The sequence below is a fragment of the Parambassis ranga genome, chromosome 8 (genome assembly GCF_900634625.1).
Source record: "Parambassis ranga chromosome 8, fParRan2.1, whole genome shotgun sequence".
NCBI lineage: Eukaryota > Metazoa > Chordata > Actinopteri > Ambassidae > Parambassis > Parambassis ranga.
Genome location: NC_041029.1, coordinates 3,854,947 through 3,872,807, shown reverse-complemented (window position 1 = coordinate 3,872,807; position 17,861 = coordinate 3,854,947).

The window sequence follows — 17,861 nt, the reverse complement described above, 5'->3', positions numbered from 1 at the left end:
CCAATCAGGCTTCCCTTCCATTTGTAGTTAAATCCCCGTGACTTCCCGCGTGATTCTAGAACGCATCACAATCTGCGGTCTCTGATGTTTAAGCTAAGTCCATCGTTTGGTTTCCAGGAGCTTCACACCTCTCTGTGGGGTTTCTGTACCACAGGTGGGGACATGAGACCCGTTTGGACACGGTCCAAACTCTGGAAGCTGGAATTCACTTTAAGGTTAGTGGTGTGACCGGGAGCTACGTTAGCCGCTCATCCTAATTGTTTGTTAGCAGGTGTATTAGCTTGTTAGGCTAATTTTACTGTGTGCCATGTGTGTTAGCCTGTTCCTGATGTTTATACCTTTATATACTGCAGTGTTTTAATTAAGTTGGCTAACTAAAGTTAAATAAACAGGGTGAAGGTACACAACAGCGTTAAAACAGCAGCAGGTGGTGTATTATCCTGCTTCACAGTCGATTCCAATTCACTTGTTGTCAGGTGTGTTCGCTTGTTAGGCTAATTATAACCGTGTGCCATGGATGTTGGCCTGTTCCTGGCTTTAATACCGAGATATAATGCCATGCTTTAAATTGGCAAGATGAACATGAAATGTTTTGTGAAACGTGATAACAAAGGATAAATACAAGTGAAAACATACCAGTTTACTTTAATGTGTGTAAATAACACAGAAGTTGTACAAATTGTACAAATGAGGGACTTCTGTGTTTTGATTTTTAACAATTAATTTTATTATTGCACATGTTGAAATGTCAGAATTTGAATTAATCCTGCTTTATAATATAACAGCCTGTTCAGTCTGTTAATGTGCTGTTGAATGATGCCAGGAAGGCTCACAAAGCACATTTCCATTAAGTTAAACAGCTTTATGCTGAGTTATGGAAAATAGACAAAAAATTTAGGCTTTCAATGAATAAGCATATGCATTTGTCTGTTTCTTCAGAGCAGCTGCTTATTGCAGGTGAGCTTAATGCTACTGTCAGACTTCTACAATGAGATGGCTGCAGCAGCTTCTCTGGTTAGAAGAGAGTAGAATTTTAATTTAAAATAAATTATGTGATGTAGTTTTTGGCAATTAAAAAAGTCTAAATCCAGCTGGTGATGTATGCAAGTAATGTTTTGTTGTGAGTTTCTTTTAGAAATGCATCTCTGCTTCAGGCTTGCACACTTGTGTGTTTGGTTTACACAAACATGCTGAGCTGACAGTAAAAGGGAGCAGCTGTGTGTCACACACTGATTTTAAAAACTGTGGCTAAATATTCGGATTTAGTTAAATTAAACCAAACTTAAAATGTTTTTTTACACTTTAAATATTATTGCCCTGCCTCAGGAGGTTTAAGGTGAATTTAATCATCTGCCTCACCAGGTTTTCTGTGGTGCTTCATATTTCTGTAGATATTAAAAGCCTTTTTGTTTTTTAGGCTGATCTACAAGCAAGCAAATCAACAACCAGTAAGACAGGTTTTCTATATTTAACTCTTGGTTTTTCCTGGCTGCCACACCAAATCTTTTTTCAACAACTTTTCTCTAATTTTCTCATATTTATGATCTTGATTGTCTTACATGTGAATAAAATCATCCTAAAATGTGTCATTTCTTTGAGCATGTTAACTTATAGTAGCATTTTAAATATTAGATTATTAATCCTTTGTGTCATTTTGTTTTAAATAATTCAAGTAGAAGATTATTTTGGTGACCTACAGAAGATGAGTGCCATTTTGAGCTCTGTCCTGCCTTGATCCATTAGTCCAGTGTGGTCACCAATTGCGTAAGTTATTGCGTCGACTAGGTCAAGTGTAGGTGTACATTTATCTGCCTGAAGATCCTCAACCAGTAAGTGTTTTTTTGTCTTCATTCTGGCTGGTGTGGGTTGGGGGGGGGGGGGTTTGTGGCCGCGGTGCCATGCCTGTGCTTTCGGCCTGTGTGCCATTCGCCTCTATCCCTTTTTCTATCTTCATCTCTCCCAATGTGATAGGTCATTAGTTGTTTAGTGGTTTAGTTCATCTTACGCGCCCACGTGTGTACTCATTATTTCAAACCCCAATGGAGTTCCCTAGCAGAGCTGGGCTGTAACACATTAGTGTTCTTAAAGGTAAAGAGCTCTAAACAAATCATTATTGTGTTACTGCGGGCCCATTTCACAAAGCGGGTTTGGTAGTTTTTAGGTTCAATATATCATACTCGGCTTCCTCACACACTTTGCTGAACCTTCTTCATGAAATGGGCCCTGATCTCTTGCCATCCTCTCTCTCTCTGTCATGGCCTCTGTTCCCGTTTCTGACTTTTTCCCCTCGCTTTTCCTGCTCACGTACTCACACAAACCTTGTAGTTATCTTTGAGAGCACCATGTTGTGTAGTTTAAATCTCTATGAAAACTAAACCACCCAAATTAGGTGTCATCGATAGCTGCACAAGAAGCCTCTCTCCTACAAATCGGCACACAGTCACATCCACATTGTCTAACATAATGACATGTATTCCTCGTAGGGAATCTCCAAAAGGTAAGACCAAGTTTTTTTTGTTTATTTTTTTTTATTTGCTGGTTTTTTTTTATGGCTGCCATGCCAGTCCCTCCCTTGAAGTGATGCAACTGATCTGTTTAAAGAATAACTCTTATATTTAGTCTTTGACGAATTTGACTGGACAAATTTGAAGAGAGGTTTCATTTTAAACATTTAACAAATTTGACTGGCGGCGAAGGCGTGAAGCAGAGAAGACAGCTTTCAAGATCCAAAAACAACTGACTGGACAAATTTGAAGAATTTAATTTTAAACATTTAATGACAAATTTTACTGGCGAAAGCGTGAGGAAGAGAAGATGGCTTTCAAGATCCAAAAAGGTTTGTAAATTATGCAAAACTCTGAACTTCAATGTATTCGGTTCAAAATACCTGGTAACATGTGCATCTTGTGTCCGAGATGATGTCTGGATCTCTTGGAGTCGTTCCTTCATAATGGGATAAAGAACTGGTGAGTAAGCTAAGATTGGCTGAATTACTCGATGTACAAGCTCACCAGATGAACCTGGTGTTTGTATGTTCTTGTCCCTTTGTTTTTCAGTCACATTCGGCTCCAACGTTGGACACCTGCTCAAATGCTTACAGGTCGACCCATGCCTGCTCCTAGATAGAATGGTGATTTAGATTCATCTTTAAACTGTATCAAAAGTGTTGGTGTAACGGCCTCGGTAGTGCCCTGCTCCTACTGTCTGTAACTGTGGGGGCAGCATAGCGCAATTTCCAACCACTGTGCTGCAGAACATTAGTGTGACGTTACCCCGGATTTACACCAGAAGCTAACGGTTCTGTTTGAGTTAATTATATTAAACCACCAGGAGCAGTCAAACACAGATCGTTCACATTGCATGTGGTCTTATTTCCTACAAGTACAAAAGCAACATTGTGTTTCTGTTCAATTTTTCATATTGATCCAATAATTAATGTAATCCGCCCATTAATTATACACCTGTGATGTATGAGAGGACATTTATCTGTGATATTGAAGGACTACCGCCCTGTTGCACTAACCTTCACTATCATGAAGTGCTTTGGGCGCCTAGTCAGGACGCGCATCTGCTCCTCTCCTGAACCTCTGGATTCTGAGTTTTCTTAAGGACAGATACGGCCTTATACTGTATTGTTTACACTGAACCAATAAATTGAAGTACAGTGACATTCCACTATTTATTCCACTATTTATTCCACTCTTGTGTAGAGTGTATATTATCAGTGTAGCTATTGTAGGTCATTTTAGTGTGTTTTCCAAAGGACAACATGAAGGTCAGGACACTTAATCACTGTGTTTATTTGTTTATGTAAAACAGTGTCGTTCACCTCACTAAAAGAATAGTGATAAAATCTGCCCCTGCTGTAGGTCATTTTAGGAAAGATTAAGAAACCTTTATTAGTCCCACAATGGGGAAATTGCATTGAAATTGAAACATGATATCTAATCGGTGTCCTGATCGGATATGACAATTATTGAGGAGTATTGATGACTGGTATGTCTCAACTCCTGTAAATAAAAGCATATTGCGCTGTTTGTGTTCATATGCTACAAACCTCAAGATAAAGCTAAAAAAATACACTTTGGTCATTGGGAGATTAATGAAGAACTAGAAAAGGGAATTTCCTGAAGAAAATTTGAAAAGTTTGATTGCTGCAGCTGACGCATTGCTTTGAACGCTGATGTGAAGGATTGCTCTGTATTGGAGAATGAGAGCAAGTCAGAGCTTTGTATGCCTCTCTGTGTCACCCTGCCACCATGGTAACAGCAGGGGAGACCTCAAAAGCAAGAAGCACAATAAACCATAATGCAACTTAAAGTTGGAGTAAATGACATGAAACGCCACGAACATCAGTGAAGGCCATTTACATTATGGGATAAAGAACTGGTGAGTAAGCTAAGATTGGCTGAATTACTCGATGTACAAGCTCACCAGATGAACCTGGTGTTTGTATGTTCTTGTCCCTTTGTTTTTCAGTCACATTCGGCTCCAACGTTGGACACCTGCTCAAATGCTTACAGGTCGACCCATGCCTGCTCCTAGATAGAATGGTGATTTAGATTCATCTTTAAACTGTATCAAAAGTGTTGGTGTAACGGCCTCGGTAGTGCCCTGCTCCTACTGTCTGTAACTGTGGGGGCAGCATAGCGCAATTTCCAACCACTGTGCTGCAGAACATTAGTGTGACGTGAGTAAATGACATGAAACGCCACGAACATCAGTGAAGGCCATTTACATTGAAATGGATGAAAAGGTGAAAAAAAAAGTAATGGTAGGGAAACAAAACGACATGCTAAAGACTGCTTACGTAAGAATCTTATATTCTCTCAACATGCCTATTTCTGTAATAACATAACTTCTGATAATCAAGAAGTTTTGATTAATGCTGTGATATTAACTGAATAAATATGGAACATGTATATCATTGTAGTGTGCAGTTCAGAGGGCACACATTGCTACACGTTATAAATAGGGGTTGAATTGGAATCACAGACAACAGCTCTCCTCTTTCTCCTCTTCAATCTTGTGGAAGGTCTTTCCATCAGGCTGCTTCACCCATCTCAATGTGACACTTCCATTCAGGCCGTGCTCCTCCAGCCTCTGTTGAAGCTGTGAAACACCAAAATTCTTCATTATTCTCCCAATGACTGTAGGAGGCATGCTAACATGTTGCATTTAAACATATTAACATCTAAATGATGAAATAAGGAAACACGTGGATATTTGACTTTTATCAGAATTCATGACGTTTCAATCAAGCATCAACCTCCAGAAGTGAAGGAGGCTACAGTTACAAATGACAGGACATCTCTCTGGTTTGTACTCGGGTATCATTACCTTTGCCAACATATCTTCCTTCAGCTCCTCCATCTCCACAGAGGGGCCACTTTTCTTCAACACCACTTTCACCACCTTCTTCTTTGTGTAAACTGCATCATGTATGGGAACAAAAAGAATGTTGATGAGTTAAGTTTTACTTAAATCACACACAGAAAGACAGTAACAACATGCAAATGACTTACTCTTGTAACAGATGAATTGCCTCATTAGGCTGCAATTACTGTTGATCCACCTGCCTGAGTCACTGGCAACACATGAAGCCGTATCTGGAAGGGATGGTTTATTGGCAGCCCAGTTACTGAAGGACTCCCATCTGACCACTTCCATGAATTTCTGTAGAGGCCGATCCATGCATTCTTTTCGGACTTCATGCTCATCAACTGTGTATTCTCAGCATGCTTTCTCACACTGTCAGTGTACTGGTCCCTGCAGTACTGCTGAGCACTCTTCCAGGTCTTTGACATATTCACATAGATGATGGGGGATGAAGCTTCTGTACCTGAAAATATTTGCAGTGATGCTTTGACAAATTACCAGTGTTGTTTGATTTAATAGCCACCAATGGTGACATGAAACACTGACATTATGTTTTTCCTATAGCCTTCGACAAAATAATGGCAGATGATAATAATTAATACTAATAATAATTATCAGTGCAGTCATACTTACTGTTGGTGTAGCAGCACACGGCTCATCAGCCCAGCCTGCTGAAATTTCATCACTGTATATTCCCACGCAAACTTCATTCAGTACACAGCACACAGCTGATCAGCCCAGCCTGCTGAAATTTCATCACTGTATATTCCCACGCAAACTTAATTTCTATAATCATCGTTGGGTTCAGCAGGTTGCCAGTTCCTGAACTCAGTCTCTCCTTCACCATAATAGGGTGGATCACACAGAGACCACCTCCATGCATCTGAATCAGTATGCAGTCCGATCCAGACCCTTCTCCCTGCTCTGACTTCTTCAAGTTTAGCCAAGTCTTGCTCATTTAGCCCAATGACCACGGCAGTGTAGTTCTTCCTGCAGTAGCCCCGAGCTTCATACCAATTTGCTTCAATCTCAACAAAGATGTAGTCATGGAGAAAACAGACGGGCAGGAAACACAGTCCTGTGGTAAAGATGTAGAAAATCATATTGATGCAATTCAGATTCAAACATCTGAATGTGCAACATCACAGATATAAATGACACTGACCTAATTCACCTTAAATTGAGTCTTCATATGTTAAAATAAAGTTGCAATGCTACACTGTCAGATCAACTGTAAGACGATGATGGGGGTACCAACTTAAATATTACTCCTGCAGAGCTGGACCACTTTGTCAACAACACTGCAGACACACTACACTCAGTCTTAAACAGGATTGCTCCACTGAAGAAGAAGAAAACTACAAACCAGAAGAGGCTGGCTCCGTGGTACAACTCAAATATCCGATCACTGAAACGGATTACACGTAGGATGGAGAGGATGTGGCAGTCCTCTAAATCAGATGACTCCTGGAGGGCCTGGAGAGACAGTTTGCTGATGTATAAGAAGGCCCTTCGCAAAGCTAGGACAGCCTACTATTCATCACTAATAGAAGAAAACAAGAACAACCCGCGCTTTCTCTTTAACGCTGTGGCCAGGCTGACAAAGAGCCACAGCTCTGTGGAGCCTCGCATTCCTGCAGCTCTTAGTAGTGAAGACTTCATGAGCTTCTTCACCGATAAAATCACCACTATTAGAGGACAAATCAACCACAATCTCTCTGTGACCGCTGAGGATACACCGCCACTTCTGGAAACGGATCCTGATCTAACTCTGGACTGCTTCGTGCCCATCGGCCTCCCTGAGCTGACCACCAGCATCAGCAAGTCTAAACCTACTACCTGTCTTCTGGACCCGATCCCTTCACGGCTCCTCAAAGATGCTATTCCTCTGATCGGAGACTCTATATTAGGACAGGTCAACTTGTCTCTGGAAACAGGATATGTACCACAGGCCTTTTAAAACTGCTGTGATCATTCCGATACTTAAAAAACCTTCACTGGACCCGGACGTCTTAGGAAACTACAGACCAATCTCCAACCTCACCTTTATCTCCAAACTACTCGAAAGAGCTGTTGTAAGTCAGCTAAACGACCACCTGCGTAGGAACAGTCTGTTCGATGCTTTCCAGTCTGGATTCAGAGCCCATCACAGCACAGAAACAGCACTGCTTAAAGTCACCAATGACCTCCTCATGGCATCGGACCGTGGACTCGTCTCTGTACTCGTTCTACTGGATCTCAGGGCTGCCTTCGACACCGTAGATCATCGCATCCTGCTACACAGATTGGAACACGAGATCAGGATTACAGGAACAGCACTGCGCTGGTTTAAATCATATTTATCTGACAGATTTCATTTTGTTCACACTAACGATGTGTCTTCCACAGGTACAAGGATTAACCACGGTGTTCCACAGGGTTCTGTGCTCTGACCGATCCTGTTCACCCTCTACATGCTCCCTCTAGGAAACATCATCCAGAAGCACGACATAAACTTTCATTGTTATGCTGATGATACCCAGCTGTATTTATCCATGAAGCCTGAAGAAACTGAGCCGCTAGTCAGACTACAGGCGTGTCTAAAGGACATAAAGGACTGGATGTCCTCCAACTTTTACTATTAAACTCAGACAAGACTGAGGTCATTGTTTTTGGACCGAAACATCTCAGAACTAGTTTATCAGATAATGCTTTCTCTCTGGATGGATTTACTCTGGCCTCCAGTACGACTGTAAGGAACCTTGGAGTTATCTTTGATCAAGACATGTCGCTTGTCTCTCATATTAAGCAGGTCTCCAAGACCGCTTTCTTTCACCTGCGTAATATTACTAAGATCAGGAGCATCCTCTCTCAGAGTGATGCTGAAAAGCTCATCCCTGCTTTTGTCACTTCAAGACTGGACTACTGCAACTCTTTATTGTCAGCCAAAGGGATCATATCTCTCCTGTTCTAGCGTCTCTTCACTGGCTCCCAGTGGACTCAAGAATACACTTCAAGATCCTTCTTCTAACCTACAAGGCTCTTCATGGACTTGCTCCATTGTATCTGCAGGACCTGATTGTACCATATGTTCCTAATAGGACACTCAGATCTCTGAGTGCAGGTTTACTTGTAGTTCCTAGGATTCATAGAAGTAGAATGGGAGGACGAGCTTTCAGCTATCAGGCACCACTATTATGGAACCAGTTACCAATCTGGGTCCGAGAGGCAGACACTGCCTCCACCTTTAAGACTAGACTTAAAACTTTTCTGTTTAGTAAGGCGTACAGTTAGCCTTAGACCTAGTGTGTAGCACAGCTATGCTGCTCTAGGCCTACGTTGTCGGGAGGCACAAACATGATCCACTGAGCAGTTTCCCTCTCACCCTCTAACCTCTCCTTTTCTCTCCTTAGTCTGGCTCACACTGGTCTCAAGACCTGGATGCTGACCTGCAGTCCGGCCCGTGAAGTCTCTCTTGCTCTACGTTGTCGGGTGGCACAAACACGATCCTCTGAGCACCCTCTGACCTCTCCTCCACTCTCCTTAGTCTGGATCATACTGGGTAATATCGTCTCATAATCTGTGTTTACTGTCTTCCTTGTAGTTCTGTGCCTCGCTCTCGCTCTCTCTCTTTGCAGGTCTCAAGACCTGCACACTGACCTGCAGTCTGGTCCCTGATCTCTCCTGTGCTCATCGACTTCACTAGCCCCTGCTGCTCATCCTTGCTATCAAATTACTATTCCTACTTATGGACTAACGATATATATAATCTATTACAATATAATCACTGTTTCATCCTGCTGTCCTGTTTGCTCTGTACTGTATCATGTTTGTATCATGTTTGCTCCTCTCTCTCTCTCTCTCCTTCATCCTCTCTCTCCTCTCTCTCTCTCTCTCTCCTCTCTCTCTCTCCTTCACCCTCTCTCTCTCTCTCTTTCTCTCTTTCTCTCTCTCTCTCTCTCTCTCCCTCATCCTCTCTGACTAGCAGCAGGACTGGTTCCCCCTTAAGTTGACGGGTCCTGCTCAAGGTTTCTTCCTCTTAAAGGGAGTTTTTCCTTGCCACAGTGCTCTTAGGGGGGTTCCTGTGAAGCGCTTTGAGACAATGTCTGATTGTAATATGCGCTATATAAATAAAACTGAATTGAATTGAATTGAAGACATCAGATGCTAATAATAACATTTATTATTTTATTTTTATTTTATTTATTATTTTTTATAATTTAAGTTAATACCGTAAACCTCTTGTTTGTTATGAAAAGACAATGACAACATAAACCATCATCATCTCTAATTAAATCGATAAACTACAGTATTACTCAGCCATCATTGCACACTGCACATTATTGCATATCCAGCAGCACTACTGTTCCAGTAATTTTTAATATTGAAATATAAATCACTTTTCACTGTTAACAAAATGTTTAGTCTCTTTAACATACATACACATTCATACCTGTGTAAGCAGATATCTATTAATATTACATAGTTGAAAAGTACATGGTTAGAACATAGGTATGTGAATATTATATGGCCATAAACTTTAAATAAATTACAACTTGCATTTAAAACTATTGTGTCTGTAGTATATTTTAAAGTAACTCCCAGTGATATGTTTTTTAACTAAAAAAGTTAATTTAGTTATTTGTGGACCGGATTACATTAAAACATGTCAACATGTGAGTACACTGTACACTGTCCATTTTTTTCCATATGATTTCTATGACCAGCAGTAACTTGTGAATAAAGGAAAAAAATAATAATTAAACATAAGAGTTTACAAACATCTATAGCTTCACTTGTGCTCCTTTGAAAATGATTACTTACCAAAAATAAAGGTTGTCACCAGTATAACAAACTGCTACAACATAGAGGTTAACAGGTTCTTTGTGACTGTTCAGAGGTCATGTATTTGATTATCACTGGGTGATAGAGGCAGATTTGTTATTCGTTGCCATTAAGAAATATTTGAATAATGGATTTACAGCTATTTGCAGAGCTGTGTGTGTGTGAGAGAGAGGGAGAGACACTAAAATAATGTTTTGAAAAAATGCACAAATGGAGACAAATAATTTACCAAACTTAGAATTGTGACATGAAATCAAGAGATTGCCTCTGTGTGTCATGCACAACTCAAATGTAAAGTTATTCTTCTAATAAAGTGAAGGTTTTACATAAACAAATGCATACTGCGCCTGAATGTCCTGACCTTCATGTTGTCCTCTAGAAAACAACACTGCAAATACACAGGTGTGCCGCAGTTTGTAGTTGAATGTCACTGAAATTCAATTTATCAAGTCAGTGGAAGCATTTATTAAGTCATACTCATTGTGCGGCCCTTCAAGCTTTAATGGTAAACAGTAGAATTTTGTATTGCCATCAAAGAGAAGAAAACATTTTGTGACAAACATTTTTTTTATTTTATAGAACAGAAATCCAGTAGCCACAACTTGTTCAGTGTCAGCAAGGGAATATGAACTTACCCATGTTGCCCAGTCCATATTCATTTAGCCCTTTATGGAGCCCATACAGTGGCTTGCAAAAGTATTCATACCCCCTGCACTTTTCCACATTTTCTCATATTATGACCACAAATATAAATGTTATATTGGAATGCTATGTGAAGGACCAACAAAAAGTGGCACACAATTGTAAAGTAGAAAGAAAATTATACATGAGTTAATTTTTTTTTTTTAAATAAAAAACTGAAAAGTGCAGTGTGCAAAAGTATTCAGCCCCCTTTTCTCTGAGTGCATCCAGTTGCCTTCAGAAGTTGCCTGATGATTGCTGACTGGTCCAATGTTGACCTGATGACTAAATAGAGTCCACCTGTGTGTAATTTATTCTCAGTACAAATACAGCTGTTCTGTGATGGCCTCTGTGGTTTGTTAAGAGAATATTGGGGCGCAAACAGCATCATGAAGTGCAAGGAACACACCAAACTGCAAACCTGCCGAGACATGGTCGTCCACCTAAACTAACAGGCCGAAAAAGAAGAGCACTGATCAGAGATGCAGCCAAGAGGCCCATGGTGACTCTGGATGAACTGCAGAGATCTACAGCTAAGGTGGGGGAATCTGTCCATGGGACAACTATCAGTCGTGCACTGCACAAATCTGGACTTTATGGAAGAGTAGCAAAAAGAAAGCCATTTTTAAAAGAAAACCCCAAGAAGTCACGTTTGCAGTTTGCCAGAAGCCATGTGAGTGACCCAGAAAGCATGTGGAAGAAGGTGCTCTGGTCAGATGAGACTAAAATGGAACTTTTTGGCCTAAATGCAAAATGCTATGTGTGGCGGAAACCTAGCACTGCACATCACTAGCACTGAACACACCATACCCACTGTCAAACATGGTGGTGGCAGCATCATGCTGTGGGGCTGCTTCTCTTCAGCAGGGACAGGGAAGCTGGTCAAAGTTGATGGGAAGATGGATGGAGCTAAATACAGGGCAATCCTGGAGGAAAACCTGTTGGAGTCTGCAAAACGCTTGAGACTGGGGCGGAGATTCACCTTCCAACAGGACAATGACCCTAAACATAAAGCCAAAGCTACAATGGATTGGTTTAATATGAAACATATTAATGTGTTGGAATGGCCCAGTCAAAGTCCAGACCGAAATCCAATCAAGAATCTGTGGCAAGATCTGAAAACTGCTATTCACAAACGTTCTCCATCTAATTTGACTCAGCTTGAATTGTTTTGCAAGGAAGAATGGGCAAAAATTTTCAGTCTGTAGATGTGCAAAGCTGGTAGAGACATACGTAGAGAAGATTGAAGCAAGGCGTCTGGACTGGTAGAGTTTTCTAGAAGACGTTTCGCTGCTCATCCAAGCAGCTTCATCAGTTCTAACTGTTTGGTGGGGAAACATGGTTTATATGTGGTTGCAGACCTATGTGGGTGGGTCTGGGTAAAACTTTAAAAAAAAACTTACAAACAATAGCACTAAATGTTTCCATACTTACCTGTGATGTTCTGGCTGACTGGGCCAGGTGTGTCTAACGACTGGCTAACGACTATGAAACTGCCGGAGGGGGACTGATTGACAGCCCTTTGTTCTTACTGTGAGTATGTGCAAACTTCCTGGGAATGGATGGAATCACTGCATTGTATGTGGTAGAAAGATGATGTCTGAGGCCACCACCTCTGTTAAGGGAAGGTTTTTCCAGCTTAACATAGATGGCTTCCTTGACTCCTCTTTCATACCACCTTTCCTCCCTGTCTAAAATGTGAACGTTGTTGTCCTCAAAGGAGTGTGCTTTGTCTTTGAGGTGGAGGTGAACAGCTGAGTCTTGTCCTGAGGAGGTGGCTCTCCTGTGCTGAGCCATTCTTCTGTGGAGTGGTTGTTTAGTTTCTCCAATGTACAGATCAGAGCATTCCTCACTGCACTGGACTGCATATATCACATTGCTGTGTTTCTCCCTGGGAATCTTATCCGGTTCTGGGTGAACCAGTCTCTGTCTCAGTGTTGTCATAGGTTTGAAATGGACCGGGATGTCATGGTTGTTGAAGATCCTGCGGAGTTTCTCTGATACTCCTGACACATAAGGAATGGAGATGTTCTTTCTCCGCCTGGTGTTGTCCTTCTTCTTGTTGTTGGGGGGTCTTGTTTTTGTGGCTTTGATGAGTGCCCACTTCGGGTAGCCACATATTTGCAGGGCCTTCCTGATGTGGTGTTGCTCCTTCTTCTTCCCCTCTGAGCTGGTGGGTACAGTTTGTGCTCTGTGCTGCAGGGTCCTGATGACTCCCAGTTTGTGTTCCAGTGGGTGGTGTGAATCAAACAACAGGTACTGGTCCGTGTGTGTGGGTTTCCTGTACACTTCCACATTGAGGCTCCTGTCCTCCTCAATATGTACTGTGCAGTCCAAGAAGGCCAGATTGTTATCCTTGGTGTCCTCGCGAGTGAACTTGATGTTGTTATCCACTGCGTTGATGTGTTCTGTGAACCGTTCCACTTCGTTGGTCTTGATTTTGACCCAGGTGTCATCCACATATCTAAACCAGTGGGTGGGGTTGGTTCCAGGATAGGAACTCAGGGCTCTTCTCTCCACTTCTTCCATGTAGAGGTTGGCCACAATAGGAGACACAGGTGATCCCATCGCACAGCCGTGCTTCTGTCTGTAAAAGTTCCCATTGTACTGGAAATAAGTGGTGGTCAGGCAGAGGTCCAGTAGGTCACAGATGTGGTCTGGCGTTAGGTTGGTTCTCTCCTTGAGTGTGCTGTCTTGTGTGAGGCAAGTCCTTACCATCTCTGTGGCTTCTGATGTAGGGATGCAGGTGAACAAGGAGGTGACATCAAATGAGACCATGGTGTCATCTGGGTCCATTTGGATCTTCTCCACCTTGTTCACAAAGTCCTGCGAGTTGTGAATGTGATGTGGTGTGTCACCTACCAGTGGTGTCAGGAGTTCAGCCAAGTGCTTAGCCACGTTGTATGTGACTGAGTTTGTGCTGCTGACAATGGGTCTGAGGGGGACTCCTTCCTTGTGTATCTTGGGGAGTCCATACAGGCGTGGAGTGGCTTCCCCAGGATACAGTCGAAAATAGAGCTTGCGGTTGATGATTTGGTCCTTCTCCAGAGACATACCCCAAAAGACTTGCAGCTGTAATTGCAGCAAAAGGGGGTTCCACAAAGTATTGACTCAGGGGGGCTGAATACTTTTGCACACTGCAAAAGTTTTTTATTTGTAAAAAAAAAATTATCTTATGTATAATTTTCTTTATACTTTACAATTGTGTGCCACTTTGTGTTGGTCTCTCACATAACATTCCAATAAAATATATTTATGTTTGTGGTCATAATGTGAGAAAATGTGGAAAAGTTCAAGGGGTATGAATACCTTTGCAAGCCACTGTATTGACAGCTCACATGGGCGTTCATGGTGGGACACGTTAAGACATGTGGGACCCACAAAGTGTTTATGGAACTGTTAATTCACTACTCAGTAATTGTAGTTAAGTACAGTTGCATCTCACTTGGTAAACTCTCAAACTGAGGCTTTCTATGTAAAGGTTGTGTATTCTCAGTGCAGTGAGGTTTTTTTCTATTGAACAACATGAGGTCATTTGTTTAGAACATTATTACTCACTCATCCCCCTGCAGGCATTTTATTAGAAGTGTCACGCTTGACAAACAAAAGGTAATCCCACTGACGTCACAGCTCTAATTTGTATTTATATGGGACTCCAGTGTATTGAAATGTTTTTATGAACCTGCTATATTTAACTCCTCAAAGACGCACGATACACACGACCTTTACACAAACCAAAAGAAGCAGCCATTCTGTGAACAGCTACGTTTCAGCTGTTACACCCAAGGTAAGGGATAATTAGCAAGAAAATGAGCACTATTAGCATATCAGGTTTTGTGAAGCCATTTAAGGTGAAGCTGTTTTAATTCATTTTCACATCAATTGTTTATACATAGTGGATTTGATGTTCACTTATTTATTTTGAGCTACAGTGACATACAGTGACAGTGAACATAGTGTGTATATTGGGAATTTGGAGGGTTATGAACTAATAATAACTAAATACAGATGCTCACATTCTGTTCTCAGTGTATGAAAATGCACACTGTTAATTGTGTTTTTTTTTTTTACAAAATTAAGATTATACAGCATCTACTACTACTCCATTGTAAATTGTCATTGTCACACCAAGTCATGAAGCCAATTGCAGTTATCATCACAGTTTTATCAGGTCAGTCTAAGTCATTTTTTTCTTATTTATTGTGTTGTGAATTTGTAAAAATGTGCATTTAAATTTTTAAATAAACTGTGAAACAGTTTACAGAGATATTAATGGGTTGCGTTAGTGTCTGACATAAGCATCATTCAGTTATTTTTTTTATATTTTTTTAAAAATGTTTGGATTTTTATCATTATCACAGGACTGTGTTTCCTGCCTGCTTGTTTTCCTCGTGATTACTTTCTTGTTGAAACACCAATGAGTTGGGATGAAGCTCAGAACTACTGCAGGAGGAGCTACACTGACCTGGTCTCTATACACAATAAGGAACAACTGGCCAAAGTTGAAGAAGTCAGAGCTAGAAGGGATGTCTGGATCGGACTGAGAGCTGATACTGATGCTGATACATGGAGGTGGTCTTTGGAAAATCCAGACTACTATGCTGAAGGAGAGGCTGACTTCAGGAAGTGGGCTCCTGATGAACTAGATAATAATGACTACTATGAAACTTGTGCAACAATGTTTTCCGATGGAGACTGGGGAGATCAACCTTGTGACAGAAAGTATACTTTCTTCTGCTACACTAACAGTAAGAACCAAATATGAGCAGTACCCTTGATAATTATTACTCTTAATTTAAAGTGTTTGTGTTTTATTGAGGGGATAGTGAGTAAATCTCTTACTTTATAGGACAAAATACTGTTACATGTAGCACCTTTTACTAATCATTGAAAGCATCACACTGTCTGTCTGTAGGCACAACAGCTCCATCTCACTTCATCCATGTGAACTCTTGCATGACCTGGATGGAGGCTCAGCGGTACTGCAGGGAGAACTACACTGACCTGGCCAGTGTGAGGAACCAGAAGGAGAATGAACAGCTGCTCTCTATTGTGGAACTAGAATACATATGGCTCGGCCTCCACCGAGATTCATGGAACTGGTCAGATGGGAGTAAACACTTATTCAGTCACTGGGATTCCAATGCATTTTCTATGGTTAAAGGTGTATGTGTCTCAAGTCATGACAGTGGGTGGGACAACTCTGAATGCCACTTGACAAAGTCTTTCATCTGTTACCGTGGTAAGTTATTTGCTTTTTTATTATTTATTATTTTACCTCTATGTAATTTTACATTTACCTTTGCAACACTAAGATTGTATTTTTGTTCCCAAACAAAAAGATGAAGTTTTCGCAGACAGGAAGGTGGTGAAAGTGGTGCTGAAGAAAAGTGACCCCTCTGCGGACATGGAGGCGCTGAAGGAAGATGTGTTGGCAAAGGTAATGATACCCGAGTACAAACCAGAGAGAGGACATGTCATTTTATTTGTTGTGAAGTTGTTGTTGTTTTAATGCTGGCCTCTAGTGGGCATTTGTAGAACTGCATTTGTATGTTTTCTTAACTTTGAAAGGGTACTGCTCTATATCTTATCACTAATAAATCTAAACATTAGAGCATCATTTGTGTGAAATGACCCTTTAAGACAAATATTAAAAAACATATTTCAGTTGTTGGGAGAATAATGGAGGATGCTGATGTTTTACAGCTTCAACAGAGGCTGAAGGAGCATGGTGTGAGTGGAAGTGTCACATTGAGATGGGTGAAGCAGCCTGATGGAAAGACCTTCCACAAGATTGAAGAAGAGGAAGAGGAGAGCTGTGCTAGCAATGTATTTTTCAGGAATCCTAACTGAACTCGACTGTTTAAAACATGTAGTAATGTGTGTCCTCCATCAGAATAGAAATGTAACTCAAGCGTGTTAACAGCAGAGCATCAGTTTGTGGGATTTTGCTGAAGGAATGATTACTTTTCTCAGTCAATATTACAACACACACACACACGACATATGCTGTATCTATAAGTCTTTTTAACTACAAGGAAGGAAATTCTGACTATATTAACCAATTATTTTTTCACTTTGTTAAATGTAAATGTTGTCCAGTGAGATTTTATTTGCACGTTTTCCCCAACACATACATCAAAATATATTTACCGGTATATATTATATTATATTAAAACATTCCACCTTTATTAATTCTTTTAGGATTTGGTATATTTTAGTATTTTACCAAAATTACTATGTATGTATGTGTGTATCATTTAATAAAAGTATCAGCTGTAATATAAATTCAACTACAGCACCTTTTGCAATCAACATTGTCTCTAGGTGTTTTACAGAAACCCAGAACCTGAAGACAGTAGCAAAAAACTCCTTTTTAACAGAAGGAAACCTTGAGCAGGGAGAACATCCTGCTGATAGTCGGCCAGGTGAAGGAGGAAAAGAAGAGGTAGACAGGACAGAGAGAAATATACATACTCAAAACTTCGAGAAAAATTGTCCAGTTTTTCTCGTCGTTTTGCGTATGTATGTTTCGTGTAGTGCTGTAAAATAATGGATCATATGTCGGCCTGATGAGGGGAGAGAAGGGGAGAAGAAGAAGAGCAGAGGAGGCAGAGTCACTCCTATATTGAAAAGTTTATAAATACAAATTAAAGGACACTTTCCTTGATCTTTTATTTTCCACAGCAAGTTAGAGTGAAAAGCCCAATAACAGTTTCTAAATTTCATACACATGTTTTTATTTCTGCTATTTATCCTCTTACTACTACAGAAAAGACTTAATCTTTGGTCTTTTTGAAGTGGGTGAAAATGATGAACGAGGAAACCGAAACAGTGAGCTGAAAGAAGCTAGAATACTACATAGAGAAACCTTAAAGAAACACAACTCACCTCCTATATTTCACTGTTTTTTAATGAAAATAATAAAGAGCCTATTCTAAATGTGATTACATAATAAAGCTGGAGTCTATATATTC